Below are 22,001 nucleotides of genomic sequence, written 5' to 3' on the forward strand. Positions count from 1 at the left end.
TGTCATTCGTGTTTGCGTTTAAGGAAGCTAATGTTATCATTCTCCATTGAATCATTTGCCTTTGTGTTTAAGGACACAAATGATAGGACCCCAATCCCTTCTAGCTTTCAGGGTTTCTGTTGAGAAATCTGCTGTTAATCTGATGATAGGTTTTCCTTTACAGGTTACCTGATGCTTTTGCCTCACAGCTCTTAAGACTCTTTCCTTTATCTTGACTTTAAATAATCTGATGACTATGTGCATAGATGATGATCTTTTTGCAGTAAATTTCCCAGGTGTTCTTTGAGCTTCTTGTATTTGAATGTCTAGATGTTGAGCTAGGCTGGGGAAGTTTTCCTTGATTATTTTCTCAAACATGTTTTTCAGGCTTTTAGATTTCTCTTCTTTTTCAGGAACACCAATTATTCTTAGGTTGGTTGTCTAACATCATCCCAAACTTCTTGGAGGCTTTGCTCATTTTTAAATTCTTTTTTCTTTACCTTTGTCAGATTAGGTTAATTCAAAAGCCTTGTCTTTGAGCTCTAAAGTTCTTCTTCTACTTGCTCAATTATTTTGCCAAGACTTTCCAGTACATTTTGCATTTCTCTAAGTGTGTCCTTCATTTCCAGAAGTTGTAACTATTTTTTATTTGTCCTATTTCACTGAAGATTTTCCTATTCACACCCTGTATCTTTTTTTTTTATTTCCTTAAATTGGACCTAGACTTTTTTTGGTGCTTTCCTGATTGGCTTAATAGTTGACCTTCAGAGTGTTTTTTCTCATAGTTCATGGAATTCATCTTGGTTTGGATACATTTCTGGTGAGCTGGTGTGATCTTTTGGGAGTGTTAAATAACCTTGCTTTACCATCTTACAAAAATTGTCTTTCTGGTTTATTCTCACTTGGGTAGACTATGAGTGAGTACCTAGGACTCAAGGGCTGTTGTGCAGATTCTTTTGTCCCATGGGATGCTCTCTTGAAGTGAGAGATTTTCCCTAGGGATGGGGTTTCCTTATAGCCAAACTACAGTGATTGTTATTTTTCTTCTGTATCTAACCACCCAGTGGAGCTACCAGGCTCGGGGCTGGTACTGCGGAGTGTCAGCAAGGAGTAATGTGATCCATCTTCAGGCCTTGCACCCATGTATACCAGCACCTGCTCCAGTGGAGGTAGCAGGGGAGTGAAGTGGAATCTGTGAGGGTCCTCGGTTGTATTTTTGTTAGGAGCACTGGTTTTGGGTTGATTAACCTCCAGCCAGGAGGTGGCTCTTTCAAGAGTGCATCAACTGAGGTAGTATAGGGAGGATGAAGCAGGAGGTGGGGTCATAGAGTTTTCAAGAGATGATGTCATTTGTCTTTGGAGTTCCCTCGGTGTCTCACAGAGCCTGCAGCAGCAATTTACCTGCTTCAATGAGTCTGTGGATTCTCTCAGCTTTCCTGGTATGTTCCTGTGGTAGTTGGTGCAGAAGTTCACAGCGTGGGTCTCCATACACTGCTCTGTCTGTCTGAGTGGGAGCTGTAAGTTGTCCTTCCTCTTATCTGCCATTTTCCCTCCACAATTTCTGATTTGTTAATTTAGCTAGGCTGTACTATATTTTCCAGGATCCTTTTCTAGTGTGTTTAGAATAGGTAGAGTGGACTACAAGCGATGTTTTCTAGTAAGTGTTGGAGAACAGAAGGGAGGCAGTGGCCATTTTATAGTAAAAAACACCTTCTCCCAGTATTTCAAACAAACACTAATTTAGGTGTTGCTATGAAGGGATTTTTCAGATGTTATCGAATTCTCTAGTTGACTTTAATTTAATTAAAATGGAAACTACTGGATATTCCTATTTAGTAAGAAGCTCTCCATATTGGGACACAGGTCCTCTTTGAGTTCAGAGATGATGAGCTTCAGCTAGTGCCTATGGATCTCCCGCCTGCTGTGCTTCCCTTCCTGACAGCCTTGCCTGTGGACTTTCAGTTTGCTTAGCCAGACCCTACAATTACATATGAGAATTCCTTGTAATAAATCTCCTTTTCATCTATTTTTTTCAATGGGTTCTGCTTCTCTGATTGAAGAGCAGACATACAAAACATGTACTCAGTAAATGTTGTCATCCAAAGGACCAACAGGATTGCTGCATACTGGAAAAGAGAGTTTTATTGGTAATATCAGTTTGTAAATTGGGGAGAAGTATTCTCTGGTGTGAACTGAAAGTGCTCTCTCCAAAGAATGAAGAAAAGGTTAGAGGTTTTATTTTCATAAATAAATATGTATTAGGTATTTCTCTTTGAGAAATTTAATTGGCAGTAGTAAGGTTTTGAGGAACTGGGAAGCTCTGATTGGTTAAGTGAAGGTGGTGGACAAAATCACTCTGAGCTGCAGCAGGTTGTTTCAATATGCATTAGATAAAACTGGTTCAGGTTACTTCATGCAGTCAGCTGCCAGGCTTGCAAAGTATTACATTTTTGCAGCAATGTTTTGTGCCCTGAGTGCTTTTTCTATTCATTTCTCAACTCTGCTTTAGTCGGATATGACAAGAATGACCCACTTTGTACAACTGACTTTTACAAGTTTTTTGTTTTTTTGTTTCTTTTGAAACAGAGTTTTGCTCTGTTAGCCAGGCTAGAGTGCAGTGGTATGATCTCGGATCACTGCAATCTCCACCTCCTGGGCTCAAGAAATTCTCCTGCCTAAGCCTCCCTAGTAGCTGGGACTACAGGTGTCTGCCACCACACTGGGCTAATTTTTGTATTTTTAGTAGAGACAGGATTTCACCATGTTGGCCAGGTTGGTCTAGAACCCCTGACCTCAGGTGATCCACCTGCCTCAGCCTCCCAAAGTGCTGGGGTTACAGGCATGAGCCACCATGGCAAGCAACTCTCACAGTTTTAAATGAATAAATATATTTTAGATTGTTTCCATCAGCTGGTTGATATTCATGAGTGACCAGAAAATAGGAAGATGATCTGAAAAAATTACAAGAAATTATGGCTTCTCCTTATTTGTTAATATAAATATTCAAAACTATTTTGAGGCCTGGCGCGGTGGCTCAAGCCTTTAATCCCAGCACTTTGGAGGCCGAGATGGGCGGATCACGAGGTCAGGAGATCAAGACCATCCTGGCTAACACGGTGAAACCCTGTCTCTACTAAAAACTACAAAAGAAAAACGAGCCGGGCGAGGAGGCGGGCGCCTGTAGTCCCAGCTACTCCGGAGGCTGAGGCAGGAGAATGGGAGGCGAAGCTTGCAGTGAGCCGAGATCGCGCCACTGCACTCCAGCCTGGGCGACAGAGCGAGACTCCGTCTCAAAAAAAAAAAAAACAAAAAAAAAAAACTATTTTTATTGGATGAATTTAGATTTGTGTTTTGTGTTTATTTCAAGACTATTACTATTATTTCCCAATAATTTATAGGTGTGCAAAAAGTACCTATAGGCAGGTACTTTTTGCTGAGGCAAAAAGTTTGCTGAGGAAAAAAGGCTGAGGCAGGAGAATCACTTGAACCCGGGAAGCGGAGGTTGTGGTAAGCCATTGCACTCCAGCCTGGGCAACAAGAGCGAAACTTTGTCCCAAAGAAAAACAACAATAACAACAACAACAACAACAACAAACATACTCATTAGACTTGATATCAGCTACCTTTTGATTGTTACAAAATTACTACCTCACTTGGAAACATCTCCTGCCATGACACCCGTCAATTTTCAATTTCCGGTTTGTTGTTTTTATAACCTCTTCTATATTTTTCATCTTTGCTCATCCTAGTTCTAATATCTGCCTTTATTTACTGGCCACTACTTCGACTTGTAAGAGCAAATAACTTTTGAAAAGAAGTGTGGAATTTTTATCTTCTTAGTGTTTCCGATAGCATTTAGCACAACACTTGAAATATGGTAGATATGTAGTAAAAGTCAGTTAACTGTACAAATGAGTAAACCATAATTTTTGATTATTATATTTTATGTAATTTTTTTACAGTAGCCTAAAAATTTAAAATACATGAAATAACTTGAGGATAACATATTTTTACTTTAACAAACTGGTAAAAATAAAAGAAATTCTTTTTTTAAAGAACATTTCAGATTGATCCTCCTTAAGCCTAAGGAAGTAATTAGGTTTTTAATATCAGAATTGGCTTTATTTGAAAAATTTGATCGTTTTTAGGCTTCAAGAAATTATTGTGGTCCTTTCACCAAAACTATCTATTTTAAAATGTAACTTATATGATTACAAATTAAAATAATTATAAAAATAGGTGACAAATATACATGTGGAAATGGAGATATTGAGATGTTGCTTATTTAAAACTGAAAAGGCATCTGTTAAGTTGCCTTTTCATTTCCTTTTCCCTTTGCTCCAGTGGATTACCTGCTTTTTGTTTCTCTTTTCACGTTATGATATTGGACCAAGGTTTTGAGTATTCCCTGGACTTGTAAGAAACAATACTACCAGTGGTCCTACCTAAGCCCAAAGCAAGCACTCTTCCATTTGGAAATGTGTAAGGCATTCAGTGCCATAACAAGAAAGAAATACCAGGGACAAGATGATTATCTCATTTTTCTTTTAAAATTTGTCCATGGCGAAAGTCAAAGATATATATGGAGGAAAATTATGGCTCTTTTTACAAAGGAGAGATAAGAATGCTTCCTCACTTTGAAGACCCCAGCCAGCTGACATGGAGCTTCAGTGGTTGCTGAGGGAGAATTACATACAGGGAGATAGTCATTGCTTATGTGACCTTTTCATTGTCACTTTCTCACTGTAGATACTGTCTTGACCAGGGTGAGAATTAAGGATTCAAACGTTTAGAGAAATTAAGGGTTGGACACTTCCAGCAGCAAGGCAAGCTGGAGGCAGCAGAATGAAGTAGATGACCAATCAGGTTGTGAGGACTTCTCTTGGCATAAATTGTAACATTTAAGTAGTCTTTGTCAGTGAAATGAATGAAGGTAGACACCTTCCTTCACAGCACTATCCTGTTCTATTCTGTTTATGTTAGTAGATATTTGTTAAGATTATTTTAACTACAGTTTCAGGAAGAGCAATTGAAAAAAACAATAAATTAATTTTGGGGGCAAAAAATGCATATCATTGAATTTTCTGTACTGGCTATCTAAAAACTTGGTATTAAATTTGTATTTGGCACTTGAATTCAATGTGGTAACATATTGATCTTATAATTTTCTTCATCAAGCTGATTCCAAACTATTACATATCATCAAAAACCAATTTACAAATTAATTACATACAGCATGATTCAATTTTTATAAAAACCAATTAAATATGTATCTGCATGTGTATGCATATGCATGGGGAAATCTTCAACACTACATATGTATGTTAATTCTAAGTGATGAACTTGTATATGATTTTATTTAAGTTTTTAACTTTTACAAAAATGTTTCATTGATACTTTAAGAAGTTTCAAGATGTTTGTGCAGAAGCAAAGATATGATACCAAAACATTTTGAATAGGTTAACCATATAAAGCTGATTCTATTTTCCATTGGTGATGAGACCTATTTTCACACGGTAACTGATGAACATTCCTTCTTCTGCTCTTCTCCAATGCTGTTACAGCCTTTCTTTTGTCCAAGATATTAGACCAAATTATTTCCCTGTCTCAAGAAGGGGAATGATACAACAGAACCAGAGAACAAACAAGGCAATTCTCAGATTGAGGTTCAAAATAAGTTTTCAAAACTGGGGACACAGTAGCAATCTGTGTTTCCTTATGACAGACTAGGTTGGTTGATACGCACATCACCATATGTCCCTGTGGAGAGATGAAGGGATAGAAAGACAGGTTCTCTCTCACTCGCCCCTCCATCTCAGCAAAACCTCATGACATTTTATATATAATGTCATTATACATACACACACATATATATAATTATATATGTATAATGATATTTATAATGTCATGACTTATGACATTATATAGGCTCTCAGAATTTAGAAATAATTCTAGGGAGAGTGGAAAAAAGTCTTCAATTATGTAAAATGAGGGCTAGAAGTGAAGGTGATATGCAGAGATAGGAAAATAAAAGCAATTTACCCATTTTTGCTGAGTTGGTAGTCTTAATATTTATTACACATATGGCCTAATACCAACCATAAAATCAGATGCTATGTACTACTGCTTCTGTTCAGGTTGCTCCAAACTCCAATGCTATCATAATTACATACATATTATTTGTTGAATATAAAGATATTGAGTGGAAAATTCCATTATACCTGTTTCTTAGCTCCAAACCACACTGAAAATTCTTTATTATGAGTCTAATAGCCTTCTTTAGGCCAGCTATTCATCTGAGTTAACAACATATTAGGCCTTTTTCTCTCAGAAGGCCCATAAAATCAAGTGCATGAGATTGTATTAAACATTAACAGTGAGGACAATGTTCGTCTTTATTAAAGTTACTCTCAAGTATGCAGATACCAGCATTTTCCTTTTGTTCATTCACGTGGCCAACATATATTACTACATTTATAGCAGAAAGTGCACATCCCCCAGGGTTATTTTTGGCATGATCCTGGAGGGAAGAGGATGATATTACTTTAAATATCACAGAGGGTGTACACGCCCCCAGTGATACTGTTTCTAATTTCAACGTGGGAGAGGAGGACATGATACCCAATATCGCAGGGAGTAGAAACATTACTGTGATACTGTTCTTAATATTCAGGGAGGAAGAGGATGATATTACTGCCAATACACACGAGTGTACACATTCTGTCCCCCGAGGGTGTACACCCGTCTGTGAAATAGTTCATAATTTCCAGAGGGAGAGATGTTATTACTCACAATATCCTAAACAGGCTGTGAGTCCACTGTAGATCGTAATAGCCAGGGGAGGAGAGGGGGTGGCTCTTACTCCCCATATCGCGGGGGGTGCCTCGCCCTCCTGCGTTCTGTGTCCATTATCACCATTCTCTTTTTTTCTGGTATCAGTGACAATTTCACAGGGTTTGTGTGCACAGACTGCGATATGAAAACTAATAGCATCCTCTGCACCTCCGCAGATTAGGAACCACTATCACATCATGGGTGTACACTTTTTGGGAGATTTGGAGTAACAGTCATCCTTGGTTTCCCTGAATATTCGGGGAAATATCACAGGGCAGGTGTCCACCCGCTACTCTGTTGGGAGGCACATCCTACGTTAGCTACTGGAAATTAGGAGGTATATCACAGCTGGGGTGTAGAGCCACTGTCATATCTCAAGTACTATCATGCTCTCCCCCACGAGCTGTGAGGAGCAATATCACAGGGTAGGTGTATACCTTCTGCCTTATTGGGAGTAATTTCGTCATGTCTTCCTTTAGATGATAGGAACAATATCACAGAGCGGGTGTACACCTCGTGTATTTTGAAAGCGATGTCATCCACTCTTCTTCTCGATTTTAGGATTCGTACGTATCACACGCGGGGTGGATATTTGGAACAATATCACTAGTGGGTGTGTACACACCCTGCGATATTGCCACTGGTATCATCCTCTCCCTCCCAGATTATAAGGAACTATGTCACAAGGGGGTGTACACCCCCTGCGATATTGGGGGTAATATCTTCCTCTCCCCTGCTGGCTATTAGGAACAGTGTCACAGAAGGGGTGTACACTCCCTGCTATATTGAGACTAATATCCTCTCACCCGCTGGATATTAGGAACAGTGTCACAGGGGTGGTGTACACCCCCTGCGACATGGAAGAAATAGCATCCTCTCCAACTTTGGATGTTAGGGACAATATCACGGGGGAGGTCTGCACCCCCTGCGATATTGGGAGTCTTACCATCCTCTCCCACCCCGGATATGAGGAACAAGATGACAGAAGGGATGTACACTCACTGAGATATTTTCAATAATGTCATCCTCTACCCCCTGGCTATTAGGAATAACGTCATAGAAGGGTGTACTCTTTCTGCGATATTGCGAGTAATATCCTCTCCCCCCTGGATATCAGGAACAATTATATTAATTATTAGTATTAATAAATATAAGCACAATTAATGATAATCATCGATATTAATAATTACAATAAAGAGAGCAAAAGTTAATACTGATTAAAATATTGACAATTGCTATTAATTAACAGTAATGTCACTATTAATAATAGAATAATCATATCAGTAATTCATGTTACTTAAATCAATAAGTGATGTTGGTAATAAAATAATAATTAATATTAAGATTAATAACTAATATTGATAAATGACATGAATAGTAATAATTAATTCAACCACACATAATCTTATATTTATATTTATTAAAAAGTAATAACATTATACTATTAATTAATGGCCACCTGTGATATGGTTCCTAATACCTACGTTGGGAGAGGATGATATTACTCTCAATATCACAGGGGCCTGTACACACTGCCTGTGATATTTTTCCTACAATCCAGAATAAGAGAGAACGATATTACTCCCAAGAGTGCAGGGGGTGTATCCCCCTACCATGTGATACTGTTCTCAATAGCTAAAGGAAAAGAAGATAATATTATTCTTTGTAGTGCAGGGGGTGTACACCCACCTGTGACATTATTCCTAATATCCAGGGAGAGAGAGCATGATATTACCCCCAGTCTCGCCATGGTTGTACACCCACTTTGTGATATTGCTCCTAATATCCAGGGCATAGAGTATGACATTACTCCCAATTTAACAGTGGGTGTACATCCACCTGGGGATACTGCTCCTAATATTCAGGGAAGGCGAAAATGATATTACTCCCAATATCACAGAGAGTGTACAACCCTTCTGTGATATTGTACTTAATATCTGGTGGGGGAGAGGATGATATTACGTTCAATATTGCAGGCTGTGTACATCCACTATGTGATATTGTTCCTAAAATCCAGGAAGGGAGAGGACAGTATGACTTTCTATATAGTAGGAGGTGTACACCCACACTGGGATTTTGTTCCTAACATCAAGGAGGGGAGAGTGTAATATTACTCCCAATATGGCAGGAGGTGTACACCCCCCCTGAACTATTGTTCTTGCCATTCAAAACAGGAGAGGATGACATGGCTCCAGATATTGAAGAAAGTGTAAACCCCCATGTGATATTGTTTCTAATATCCAGAAAGGGAGAAGAGGATATTAATCCCCATATCGCAGGATGTGTACACTCACTCTGATATTTTTCCAATTATGCAGGGGGGAAAGAGGATAATAATATTCCCAATACTGCAATTGTCGTACACCCCTGTGTGATGGTCCTTAACAATATTGTAAGGTGGAAGGGAGAATATTACCACACATATCACAGAAAGTGTACACCCCACAGGGATATTGTTGCCATGATCCTGGAGGGAAGAGGATGCTATTACGTTAAATATCACAGAAGGTGTACACACCCCCAGTGATACTGTTTCTAATTTAAGCATGGGAGAGGAGGACATGATACCCAGTATCACAGGGAGTAGAAACACTCCTGTGATACTGTTCTTAATATTCAGGGAGGAAGAGGATGATATTACTGCCAATACACACAGGTGTAAACCCGTCTGTGAAGTAGGTCATAATTTCCAGAAGGAGAGATATTATTACTCACAATATCGTAAACAGGCTGCGAGTCCAAGGTAGATCGTAATAGCCAGCGGGGGAGAGGGGGTGGCTCTTACTCCCCGTATCGCAGGGTGTACCTCACCCCCCTGCGATGTGGATCATAAGAGCCGGGGGGGAGACGGGGTTGCTCTTACTCCCCATATCGCGGGGGGGGGGGGGTGCCTCACCCCCCTGCGATTTGGTTCTTAATAGCAGGGGGAGAGTGTGAGGTGCTATTACTCCCCATATCGGGTGGGGGGTGCCTCATCCCCTGGGGAGTGGATCGTAATAGCCTGGAGGGGATTGAGGGGTGACTAATCTGGGCCCTGGTTGCTGAAGATTGGGTTGACTGTGGAGGTAGCTTAAATAAGAAAGCAATGTAGATTGCCACATTGTTGCACTCTTTCTGTCAAGAAGTATTTATCTGTATCACGTGATGCTCTTTCATGTCATTATACCCATAGTAGAGCATTTTTCAAAATTGGCATAAGTCCTCTATAGCCTTGCTACTCTTTTACCTTCTAATTTTATGCAATGTTCTAAATCCTTTGTTGTCATTTCAGCAATGTTCACAGCATCTTCAGGAGTAGGTTTTGTCTCCACAAACCACTGTTTTTGATCATTCATAAGAACAACTTCTCTTCCATTCAAGTCTTTATCATATGATTGACTTAAGTCAGTCACATCTTCTAATTCTAGTTCTCTTGCTATTCCACTTCTAATTGTAGTTCTCTTGCTATTCCAAAGCATCTGCAATGACTTTCTCCATTGGAGTCTGGAACCCCTGACTGTCATCTATGAGAGCTGTGATGGACTTGCTCCAAACTCCCACTAATGTTAATATTTAGACCTCCTCCCATTAATTGCCAAAGTTCTTAAATGATGTCTAGAATGAATAATCCTTTCCAGAAATTTTCCAATGAACTTTACCCAGATCCATCAGGTAAATCACTATCTATGAGTGCTCTAGCCCTACAAAATTTATTTCTTAAATCATAAGACCTGAAAGTCAAAAGTACTCTTTGATCCAAGGTCTGTGGAATAAACCTTGCTTGTAGGCAAGAAATCAACATTAATTACCTAACTAATCACTTTTAATGTCAAAAATCTGAATTACTTTTTCACCAACCTAATATATTGTCATCAGAGCTCTTGGGTGACCAGGTGTGTTGTCAATAATTTTGAATTTTTTTTTTTTTTTTCTGGGAAGTAGATCTCAACAGTGGGCTTAAAATATTCAGTAAACCACTCTCTAAACAGATGTGTGGTCATTCAGGCTTTGTTGTTCACTTTATAGGTTACCAGCAGAGTAGATTTGGCTTATTTCTTAAGGTCTCTGGAATGTTTAGAATTGTAAATGCATACTGGCTTCAACATAGTCACCAGTTGCATTAGTCCGTAACAAGAGAGTCAGCTTGTCCTTTGAAACTTTGAATCCAGGCACTAACTTTTCTTTTCTAGCTCTGAAAGTCATAGATGACATCTTCTTCCAATGGAGTGTAAGGCTGTTTTGTCTATATTGAAACTCATATTGTTTAGCATTGCCACCTTCATCAATGATCTTAGCTAGATCCTCTGGATAGGTTACTGCAGCTTCTTCATCTGCTCTTGCTGCTTCATTCTATGCTTTTACGTTATATATAAAAAAAGGCTTCTTTCCTTAAACCTCATCAATCAACCTCTGCTAACTTCAAACTACTTTTCTGCACCTTCCTCATCCTTCATAGAATTGAAGAGACTTAGGCCCTTGTTCTGGATTGGGTTGTGATTTAGGGAAAGTTCTGCTGCATTTGTCTTCTATTTAGACCACTAAAGCTTTGTTTATATCAACAATGAGCCTGTTTTGTTTTCTTATCATTCCTGTGTTCACTGGAGTAGCACTTTTAATTTCCTTCAGGAACTTTTCTTTTGCATTCACAACTTGGCTAACTTGTGCAATAGGACTCTTTCTGCCTATCTCAGCTTTCAACATGCCTTCCTTACTAAGCTTAATCATTTCTAGTTTTTTTTTTAAATTTAAAGTGAGAGATAGGCGGCTCTTTCTTTTGCTTAAACACTTAGAAGGCACTATTAATTGACATAATTTCAATATTATTGTGTCTCAGGGAATGGGGAGGCCTGAGGAGAGGGAGAGAGATTGGGGAATGGCTGTTTGTTGGAGCAGTCAGAACACATACAACATTTATTAAGTTTTCAGTGTTATATGAACATAATTTATGGCACCCCAAAACAATTATAATGGTAACATGAAATGTCATTGATCGCAGATCACTATTACGGATATAATAAAAATAATGAAATCTTGAAAAAATTACCAAAATGTGACACAGAGACATCAAGTGAGCACACGCTTTTGGAAAAAAATGCTGCCAATAGATTTATCTGGGGCAAGGTTGCTACAAACCTGCTATTTGTAAAATACACAAATTTGTAAAGCACAGTATAGTAAAACTCAATAAAACAAGATGTGTAATTCTCATTGAATGGAGAATGAAAACATGTTTTCTATGTAACTGTGCATTTTAGTTTATCTTTATAGGGTGTGTGTAGTAAATACTAAACATTATTTTCTTATGTAGAAACCCTTTCAGTTTATCTTGAAAGTAAACAGACACCTGTAAATGATATTTCCATTGTTGTTGCCTGATTCTCCCTCCTGTCTATTGTAAGTATAAAAGTTAAAGCCTTGGGACAGCATATTTTCTTCAAGCTCTTTTATATTTTCTGTGTTTCCTAGTATTGGAGAATGACTGTTTGGTGGAGCAGTCAGAATACATACAACATTTATTATATGTAAAGTATATACAGAATAAATATATAAATATGCACACATACATACATATACACGTGTGTGCATTTCTATGTGTATGTATTAGAGTTCTCTAGAGGGACAGAACTTATAGGATAGATGTATATATAAAGGGGAGTTTATTGAGGAGCCTTGATTCATATGATCACAGCAGGAAGTCCTGCAATAGGCTGTCTGCAAGCTGAGGAGCAAGGAAGCCAGTCTAAATCTCAAAACCTCAAAAATAGGGAAGCTGACAGTGCAGCCTTCAGTCTATGGTCAAAGGTCCAATAGCCCCTGGCACACCACTGGTTTAAGTCCAAGAGTCCAAAAGCTGAAGAACTTGGAGTCCGATGTTCAAGGTCAGGAAGCATCCAGCATGGGCAAAAGATGATGGCTGCAAGACATAAGCAGTCTAATCCTTTCACATTTCTCTGCCTGCTTTTATGCTAGCCATACTGGCAGCCAATTAGATGGTGCTCACTCAGATCGAGGGCCACTCCCAGTCCATGACTCAAATGTTAATCTCCTTTGGCAACACCTTCACAGACACACCCAGGAACAATACTTTGCATCCTTCAATTCAATAAAGTTGACAGTCAATATTAACCATCACAAGTCCACTCCTTGTCAATTTGAACCCATACACATCTCCTGAAATCATACATAATCTTCAAATAAAGACAATAATAAGGTCATAATTACACATAGCATAATACAGCTATCCTTCGTACAACCAGAAGCACACCAATCCCCAAACCAAATGCTGTTACATAAAGTTAACAACACTGAAATGCTAACATACAATCAATGAATCTTATGTCACATGATAAAAGAAAAAGAAAATATAATATTTTTTTTTTTTTTTAGTACAAGTGTATGCATGCACAAACATGTTCTTAAAAAAATAAGGAGGAAACATTCATGACAATTACTGTTCTCGTTTCTGCAACCGGTCACATGGTAGTAGTTAGCATTCATGACTAGCTTCTTCTACTACCCATTTCGTATTCCTTTTGCCTTCAGCAAGCACCTCAGCAGGTCATGGTTTTTTAATCTGATGGAGTAACTCAAATCTTCATTCCTGAAGAGTATGGGCCATCTGTAGTACTGCCTGAATTGGGTTGTTGTGGTTTCCCATTGATCTTAATCACAGGGCATGATAATACCAAGAGATGCTATAAGGGATATCCTGTATTCCACGCATACTCTTCCTTACCTCCATTGTGAGTAGTAAACTGATTTCATCTTGATTGTTTGGGTCAATCCCCCCAGCCAACACTGTAACTCCCTTGTTAGCCTGTTGACTTAAAGGTAGGAGAAGCCCGAAGTGGCCAGGTTGCAATCTATTTAATGGAATCATTGTTGTGTCTCCTGGTGGCAGCATTCCTCCCTCTGGAACTAAGACCTCTAGGCCAGCAGAATGTAATGTCATGGGAACAGGAAGCAAAAATTTTGCTAGTGGGTCACTAGAGGTGACGGTGAGTAGTGCCGTTTCCACTTCTATCCCTTGATTCCTGGACCCATGATCTTGGCTGTGAGAGAAACAGTACCATATATTGGATGCTGATTCAGAGCATACACAGCCTTCTGCTGAACTTTGCCCTAGCCCTGCAAAGTATTTTCAACTAGTTTGCATAATTGTGACTTCGAAAGGCCATTTAATCATTCTATCAATCCAGCTGCTTCCGGATGATGGGGAACATGGTAAAACCAGTGAATTTCATGATAATGAGCCTACTGCCACACTTCTTTAGCCATAAAGTGAGTGCTTTGGTCAGAGGCAATGCTATGTGGAATACCATGATGGTAGATAAGGCATTCTATGAGTCCAAGGATGGTAGTCTTGGCAGAAACATTGCATGCAGGATAGGCAACCCATATCCAGAGTGTCTATTCCAGTGAGGACAAACTGCTGTCCTTTCCGTAATGGAAGAAGTCCAATATAATCAACCTGCCACCAACTTGCTGACAGATCACCCTGAGGAATGGTGCTATATTAAGGGCTCGATGTTGGTCTCTGCTGCTGGCAAATTGGACACCATAGCCAGGTCAGCCTTGGTGAGTGAAAGTCCATGTTGTTGAGCCCATCCCTGCCACCATGGCAATTTTGTTCATGTGCCCATTGGGCAATGACAGGGGTGCCTGGGGAAAGAGGCTGAGTAGTGTCCACAGAACAAGTCATCCTACCCACTTGATTATTAAAATCCTCCTCTGCCAAGGACATCCTTTGGTGAGCGCTCACATGACATACAAATATCTTCACAGCTTTCGACCACTCAGAGAGATCCATCCACATATCTCTTCCTCAAATTTCTTTGCAGTCATGCTTCTTCCAAGTCCTTGACCATCCAGCCAAATCATTGACTACAGCCCATGAATCAGTATATAATCACAACATCTGGCCATTTCTCCTTCTAAGCAAAGTGCACAACCAGATGCACTGATCACAATTCTGCTGACTGGAAAGATTTCCCTTTGCCACTGTCCTTCAGGGATGTCCTAGAAAGGTACTAGAGAGCAGCAGCTGTCCACTTTTGGGTGGTGCCTGCATATTGTGCAAAGCTGTCTGTGAATCAGAGCCTGGTCTTCTCTTCCTCTGTCAACTTATCATAGAAAGCTCCCCATAAGGCCATCAGCACATTCTGGGGGAGAGAAGGAAGGGCGACAGGAGTGGGGACCATGGGCTTTGAACCACTTCTTCGTGTAACTTACTTGTGCTCTCAGGAACTGCTCAATCCTGATCAGGTGTATACCACTTCTATTTGATGATGGAATGCTGCTGTGTATGCCCCACTTCATGGCTAGATGGGTCAGAAAGCACTTAGTTCATGATAGGCAGTTCAGGTCACATGGTTACTTGATGACCCATAGTCAAACATTCAGTTTCTACCAAAGTCCATTAATCTGTTCTCATGCTGCTTTTAATAAAGACATATCCAATACTGGGTAATTTATAAAGGAAAGAGATTTAATTGACTCACAGTTGCATATAGCTGGGAAGGCCTCACAATCATAAAGAAGACAAATGAGGAGCAAAGTCATGCTTTACATGACAGCAAGCAAGAGAATGTGTGTAAGAAAACTCTGATTTATAAAACCCTCATATCTCATGAGACATTCACTACCATGAGAACAGTATGGGAGAAACCACCTCTATGATTCAATTATCTCCACCTGTCCCTGCCCTTGACACATGGGGATTATTACAATTCAAGTTGATATTTGAGTGGGGACACAGCCAAACCATAGCAGTGTATTTGTGTGTTTCCACTCATAATAACTTCAAATCCATCTCACATTCCCTGAGGACTCCTACCATTCACCACATATGCCCATTACCTAATCATGAACCCAACTGGTCTTCTACATATAGACTGCACTCTGAAATCTTTGATATGCTGATTTTTCTCCCTAGAATTCTTTGTGAAAGCTTTTTTAAAAAAGAAAGCATTACCATGCTTCATTACATATTATTCATATATACTAAATAATTTATTCTTTCATTCTTTAAAAAATCTTCAAGTTTTATGCTACCTTGTGGTTTCAAATTCGACTCTAATGTTGCTAATTTATTACTGATATGCAAAAGACAAGACAATGTACAATTAATTTTACTGTGTTAACCATAATGAAAGTTAAATTTCATTCTCAGTTTATTTATCAAATATGCATTTCAACAACTTTCCTGTGTCTTAATGGATGATTAGTCAGGAAACAAAGATCTTAATACTTTTGTTTTTGGTCATAGAGATTTAGTTCTTCTGAAAAAATACATTTCTGAAATTAAAACTGAGAAATCCTGATTGAAAGAGAATTGGTTTTCTGGTCTACTCAGTATAATGGGAATATTAGCCTTTCAATAAGGTCTGTGGTAAATCAGAGATTTTAAATGAGGCCTTTCTGTATGACTACCCGTCATTTAAATCAGACCACGGTAAGTAACTTAAGAGTTTGGGGAATGTTTTCAATACTATCAGTGATTTAATTTTCTATAATGTTCAGCAAAGATAACATAAAACTGAAGAATGCATAGAAGTGTTCAATCCCTAATTTCTTCTGTATGTTTTTCATTTTTGAAATGGAGACCTACTCATTCCTGGAGGATGATGATGGAAATGATGGTGAAGCTGATGTTGGCAAGAAGATAAAGGATACCTCAGAAGAAATGAGGCCTAACCTTGTATTTCCTAGCATTTTGATTTTAGGTTATTTTGTTTTGTTTTGTATATGTTCTACCAAAGCCAGAACAAGATACTTTATACAGTGAAAGCAGCAAAAACTCATATTTAATAAGCATTTAATATGAACAGCAGGTGTTGAGTGCTCTACAGACATTATCTCATGTATTGTCTCATTAGTAAAGAGTGTTTTTATTCCCATTTTTTTGACAAGAAAGTTGTCTGGCAGAGAGGTTAAGTAACTCACCCAAGTCAGTAAGCTGATTACTGACCAGAGCTAAGATTTGGACCTAAGCATTGTGCAATATATTATCTCATTTAATCTTGACGCTCACCTCTGATCTTTGTACTCTGTTCACCTGAAACGTGAACTGAAGTTTCAAAATACTAAATAATCATAAATTTTTTTCCATTAAAAAGGGTGTGAGCTTTACTTTAAGAAACAGAAAGAATTCTCAGTTTCCATATACTATGTTGTGAAGTCTATTTAAAAAAAAGAAAAAAATAGATAAATTTACTCACCCTAGCTTTAGAAAAATGCTTTCATTGTAACTCACTTCATCAGACTTTCTGGGTCTTAATCTTTCAAGATGTGGAGATAATTCAAATTAGTATAATTTATCAAAGTTAGAGTGTGAGGTCAGGAAGAGAGAAACCCCACAGCTAAATAATAATATAATAAAAAATTATATAATAATATAATAATACAATAAGAGAATAACCAAGTAATTTTTTTATCTTAAAAATGAACATTTAGGAAGCTGCAGATGGAGTTCTGCTTTTTCTCTGGGAAATCATTTTTATGTATTTTTAAGCTGGAAAATATTGATAATGTCACAGTTCATGCACAATTTGAATACCGAACGAGAAATCCTACCTCAACAAGAAATTTTTCATAAATGTCTGTAGTCAAAGAAGCAATCTACCTTTTGCAGACTTTTAAATGCTCTGGAAGAGAACACAGCTTGTCATATTCATTCATCTTAGTAAATGTATTTTATTATATGCTCAATGAAAGATGAGTCCCATTCTTCTCACTCCTATTCTTGACATTTTTGATCAGACTCCATAGCTCAATGGGAAACTGTTTATTTTTACTTTTTCTTCTTTAGGGTGATTGAAGACATTAAAAAATTATAAAATATAGAGATTTATTCCAGTGTGCTTGCTTTCAAGTTTCAGTTGATGCAGTATTCATTTTTAGTATGTTATGGTGTCTTAATTGCTAGTATTTATCATAGGTTAATTTACTTATGTATAATTGTTTTTTCCTCACTTTTATCCTGTACAAAGAGAGTGTGCCAAAAAAATCCATCAAGAATCAGGAAATTTATTGAATCCAAATGGGGTTACACTTTGGCAATTGCTGTTTAAAAAAAAAAAAAAGCAGAAATCATGGATGTCAATGATGTTACCATTTGCATAAAGACAATTTTTGTTGTGCTGTGTTTTAGTATCAAAGCAGAGAAAAGCATATCATATCAGTATCTCTCCAACTGTTAGTTCAAAACCAGTACACTGAAAGATGTTACAGTTTAACTTTTAACTAGATTTAGAACTAAATTAGAAAATTTGAACTTAAGACCCTTTCCTTTCCAAATTACATAGTTTTAATGACAATTTAACTTTTAATTAAGGGTTTAAGCAATTTACTCCCAATAAGTATTGTGACTATTAAGATTAATCATAACTTGTAATAGCTTTTAAATTAACAGGTCTTTCGTTTAACAAATCTTTGTGAAGTAGGGTAAAAAATAATTACATTTTATCTCTCTTAAATGTAATGTGTTAGTAATTAAAAATTCTAATTTTCTATGTGAAATAAATACTTTGGTTTAAATATAAAGGGACATGAGCAAAGACTGCATTTTGTAATTTAAACTGAAGTCACAGGATATACCTATTCATTTGTTAATTTTTCCTTAAACCTCTGATCATACTTTCTTGTGATTTTTTTGAAGATAATAGAATTTCTCTAACAAAAATTGAACATACCCTTCAGGGTATGTTCAAGACTTGTAAAACTCTGAAACAAAGTAAATTAAGGTTGAAAAGTGCAAATAATGCTCCCCCCAAAAGTACAGATGTGGGCAGGGGCAGAGTATATTTCCATACAATGACCTTGGTTAATGTCGGTGACTCAGTCTTCAACTTCCTCCAGTGGTGGTCTGCTGTTTTATGCTCAAGGTGGTGACTTTAGTCTCAGAGGTTTTTTTCTCAGTGTTAGTTCTTCATCAACAACTTTTAGCATTTTCTCCCCATCCTCCAACTCTCACCCTGTGCTTCTGCCTTTTCTCATCCTTAGACTTCTCTGTTAGGCTCATGATGGGTCAGGAATGTTCTTTGTTCTGGTCCAGCCTCAGTCTTAAATAGGCTCTTTGAATCTGAGACAAAATTGTGTGAACTTTCTCAGTATTTTTGCCCTTTCCTATGGCAGTCAAACTTTGCTTATATTCGTAGTTGGTCTTAAGAGTTTCCTTTCCTTCCCTCAGTGGAATGAGTCCTATGCTTGGTAGCAATAGAATATCTTGGACCCAAGATGGTTTTCTACCTCCTTTCAGTAATAGAGGGGTTTATTAGTTTTTTTCTACCTTTCCCCTAGCCACAAATGTCTTTTCCTATACCTTGGGAGCAGCTATGCTGTCTCTGCATTGTGGCTTAAGTCTTCTGCTTCCTATAAGAGGAGGGTCCAGAGAAATGAGTGTTATTATGTGCCTGTGACCCCGCAATCACGGATCATGTACTAAATTTTGTCATTACTGATACAGCTTTTTTTCAGTCTTCTCTTCTTCCAATCTCTCTCTTCTGTTCTTTTCTTTTTTGTTGTTTGTTTGTTTGCTTGCTTGTTTGTTTGGTTTTTGTAAGAACCCAGTGAAGGTATGTAGGAAAAAGCTAAAAGAGTATAATTTTCACTTAGGTCTGTGGCCCCAAACTATTAAAAAATGACATGCTATCCCATGTTTGGCCTTTGGTCATGCATTAAAATTTACCTGATTTATTTATATCCACTTAAATGGTGGCCTGTGCCTCTCCTTCCAATGTTCTACCACAGGAGATACAATCTGTGTGCCCTGACTCTCCTTGGACTTTTCTCTGCTTGGAATTCATGTTCCTTGGTTGCCTCATGCCTTCAGTTTTCTGATGGGTTCAAGGAAAGTTATAATCTGACTTTTTCTCATTGTTACTGTAAAAGCAACATTATTTAAAGTTTTTACATCTTAAGTACAAATGGAAGTCCAGCTGATTTGTTATTATAGTTGTTTGTGCAAAATAATTCTGAAACTTTTCATGAAATATAATAGGATCGAGCAAATATCTAAAAGTATGATGTTGCTGGAGCCAGAGTTCTTACTGTGAAGCAAGAGGAAAGCAAGAAATAACTGTCTAGAAACAGAATCAGGGCTCATTGCTCAACAGTTTTCTAGATGGATACAAATTAGCAGAGAAGAAATATTTTAACAGTCCTTCCAATGCCTGAAATTAATCCCCTTCACAATGCTATAGAATTCTATAATATTTAACAATGAGACTTGCTGAAAGTAAAAATACTATTATAATATTTATAACCAAATAAGCCACTCTTCTTACCAGTTTCTAAATGTGTCCTTGAACACCAAAAATAAATGATATAACCAATCAAAGCAAATAATTATAAGATAAAAATATTTTATAGAATAAAAGAGTAAATTATTTCTAGTATTTGCTAGGCTGAATATTGTAAATGAATATTCACTTGTATAACCATTTCTACTGATAAAACAAGCAACATGTTCATTTCATATCTATATTATTTTTGGTAAAATACGTCTCTTCTTTAGGTTTGCTATGAAGAAAGCCATCATTCAATCATCAAAACACATTTATGAGATGAAGTGAAACTGGCAAAGAGAAAACTGAATGTCCCCGAATAAAACCTGTATATCTGGATAATTATGTTTCTGTGAACCATTTTTGAGAAGTTTATACATTTCAAGGTTTCATTTTGGAACTGAAATGAAAATGAAAGAATCTGTTCTTATAAGATTTACAGAAATTCTACTGACTCAAGTGATCTCGAGAGCTGATACAAGTACCTGAACTTTTTCACTTTTTCATAAAGCCTCTTCTGTCTCCGTTACTTTGCCAGTCATCTAGCTTGTAACTGTTATGTCTGACAGCTTCATTCTTGATTTCTCCCACCTGATTTCTTTCTTTCTTTTTTTTAAAGTCCACTTTATTTATCTTTCTAATCACACTCCTCTCCTTTCTCCCGGAGGTAATCATGATCTGACTTTTATGATCATCATTCTCAGTTTTTCTTTTCTTTTTTTTTTTGTCATTATACTTTAAGTTCTGGGGTACACGTGCAGAACATGCTGGCTTGTTACAAAGGTATACACATGCCATGGTGGCTTGCTGCACCCATCAACCCATCATCTACGTTAGGTATTTCTTCTAATGCTATCCCTCCCCTAGCCCCCAACCCCTGCTTTCTTATTACAAACTTTTGTGTCTGACTTCACCAAAGTATGAGCTTTTTACTCATTTCTCAACATATTGCAAACATCGAGGCTCAAACCCTCTTTTGATTAATGTAACCTCTTTTCAAGATTTCCAATATTTCAGCTTCCTTGTCTCTAACCTGATAAAACTCTATATACATCTTCTTTCCTAGTTGATTTGATCACAGTAGAGACTTAATTTTTAAAAATTATGTTTGAGTAAAAATAGCGCTATCTATCAGTAACCATTATAATACAAAAGTGCTGGGAAGCACTTTAAATAATGCCGAAGGGAGGAAGGGAAGTGCTGGGCAGAGGAAAGTGTGGTCCCTGGCTAGGGCTCCACCCCCACAGACTTAAGGTGAAGACAGACACTCCTGCCTTCCTACCCAAATGTTACATTTCCCAAGACCACCCTGGCCCACCACACCCGCATCCTCAAACCTATAAAAACCGGAGATCGTAGCAGGCAGACACACAGGAGGCCAGACATCCACATGAGCACATCTGCAGAAGGAAAAGCAAGGGGACGTGGGGAGCAGCACGTCAGCAGTCACCTGCTCGCCAGCGGGACATCGACCAGCAGAAAAACGCGGAGTTTGGCCGGGGCAGTTGGAGAAGAGCCCGAGCCGCCAGCTGCTCCACTCCAGGGAAAAACCGTTTCCCTTCTGGATCCCCCATCCACTGAGAGCTGTTTCCACTCAATAAAACCTTGCACTCATTCTCCTATCCCACATGTGATCCGATTCTTCCTGTACACCAAAGCGAGAAGCCCCGGGATACAGAAGTCCCTCTGTGCTTGTGATAAGGAAAGGGGTGTAATTGAGCTGGTTAACACAAGCCGCCTATAGATGGCAAACTAAGAGAGCGCCCTGTAACACACGCCCACTGGGGCTTCAGATGTAAACATTCACCCCGAGACACTGCCACGGGGGTCGCAGCCCCACAGCCTGCCCTTCTGTATGCTCCCCTAGAGGTTTGAGCAGCGGGGCACTGAAGAAGCGAGCTCCCATCGCACGTCCTGCGAGGG

The sequence above is a fragment of the Rhinopithecus roxellana genome, chromosome 4, assembly GCF_007565055.1.
Source record: "Rhinopithecus roxellana isolate Shanxi Qingling chromosome 4, ASM756505v1, whole genome shotgun sequence".
NCBI classification, from domain to species: Eukaryota; Metazoa; Chordata; class Mammalia; order Primates; family Cercopithecidae; genus Rhinopithecus; species Rhinopithecus roxellana.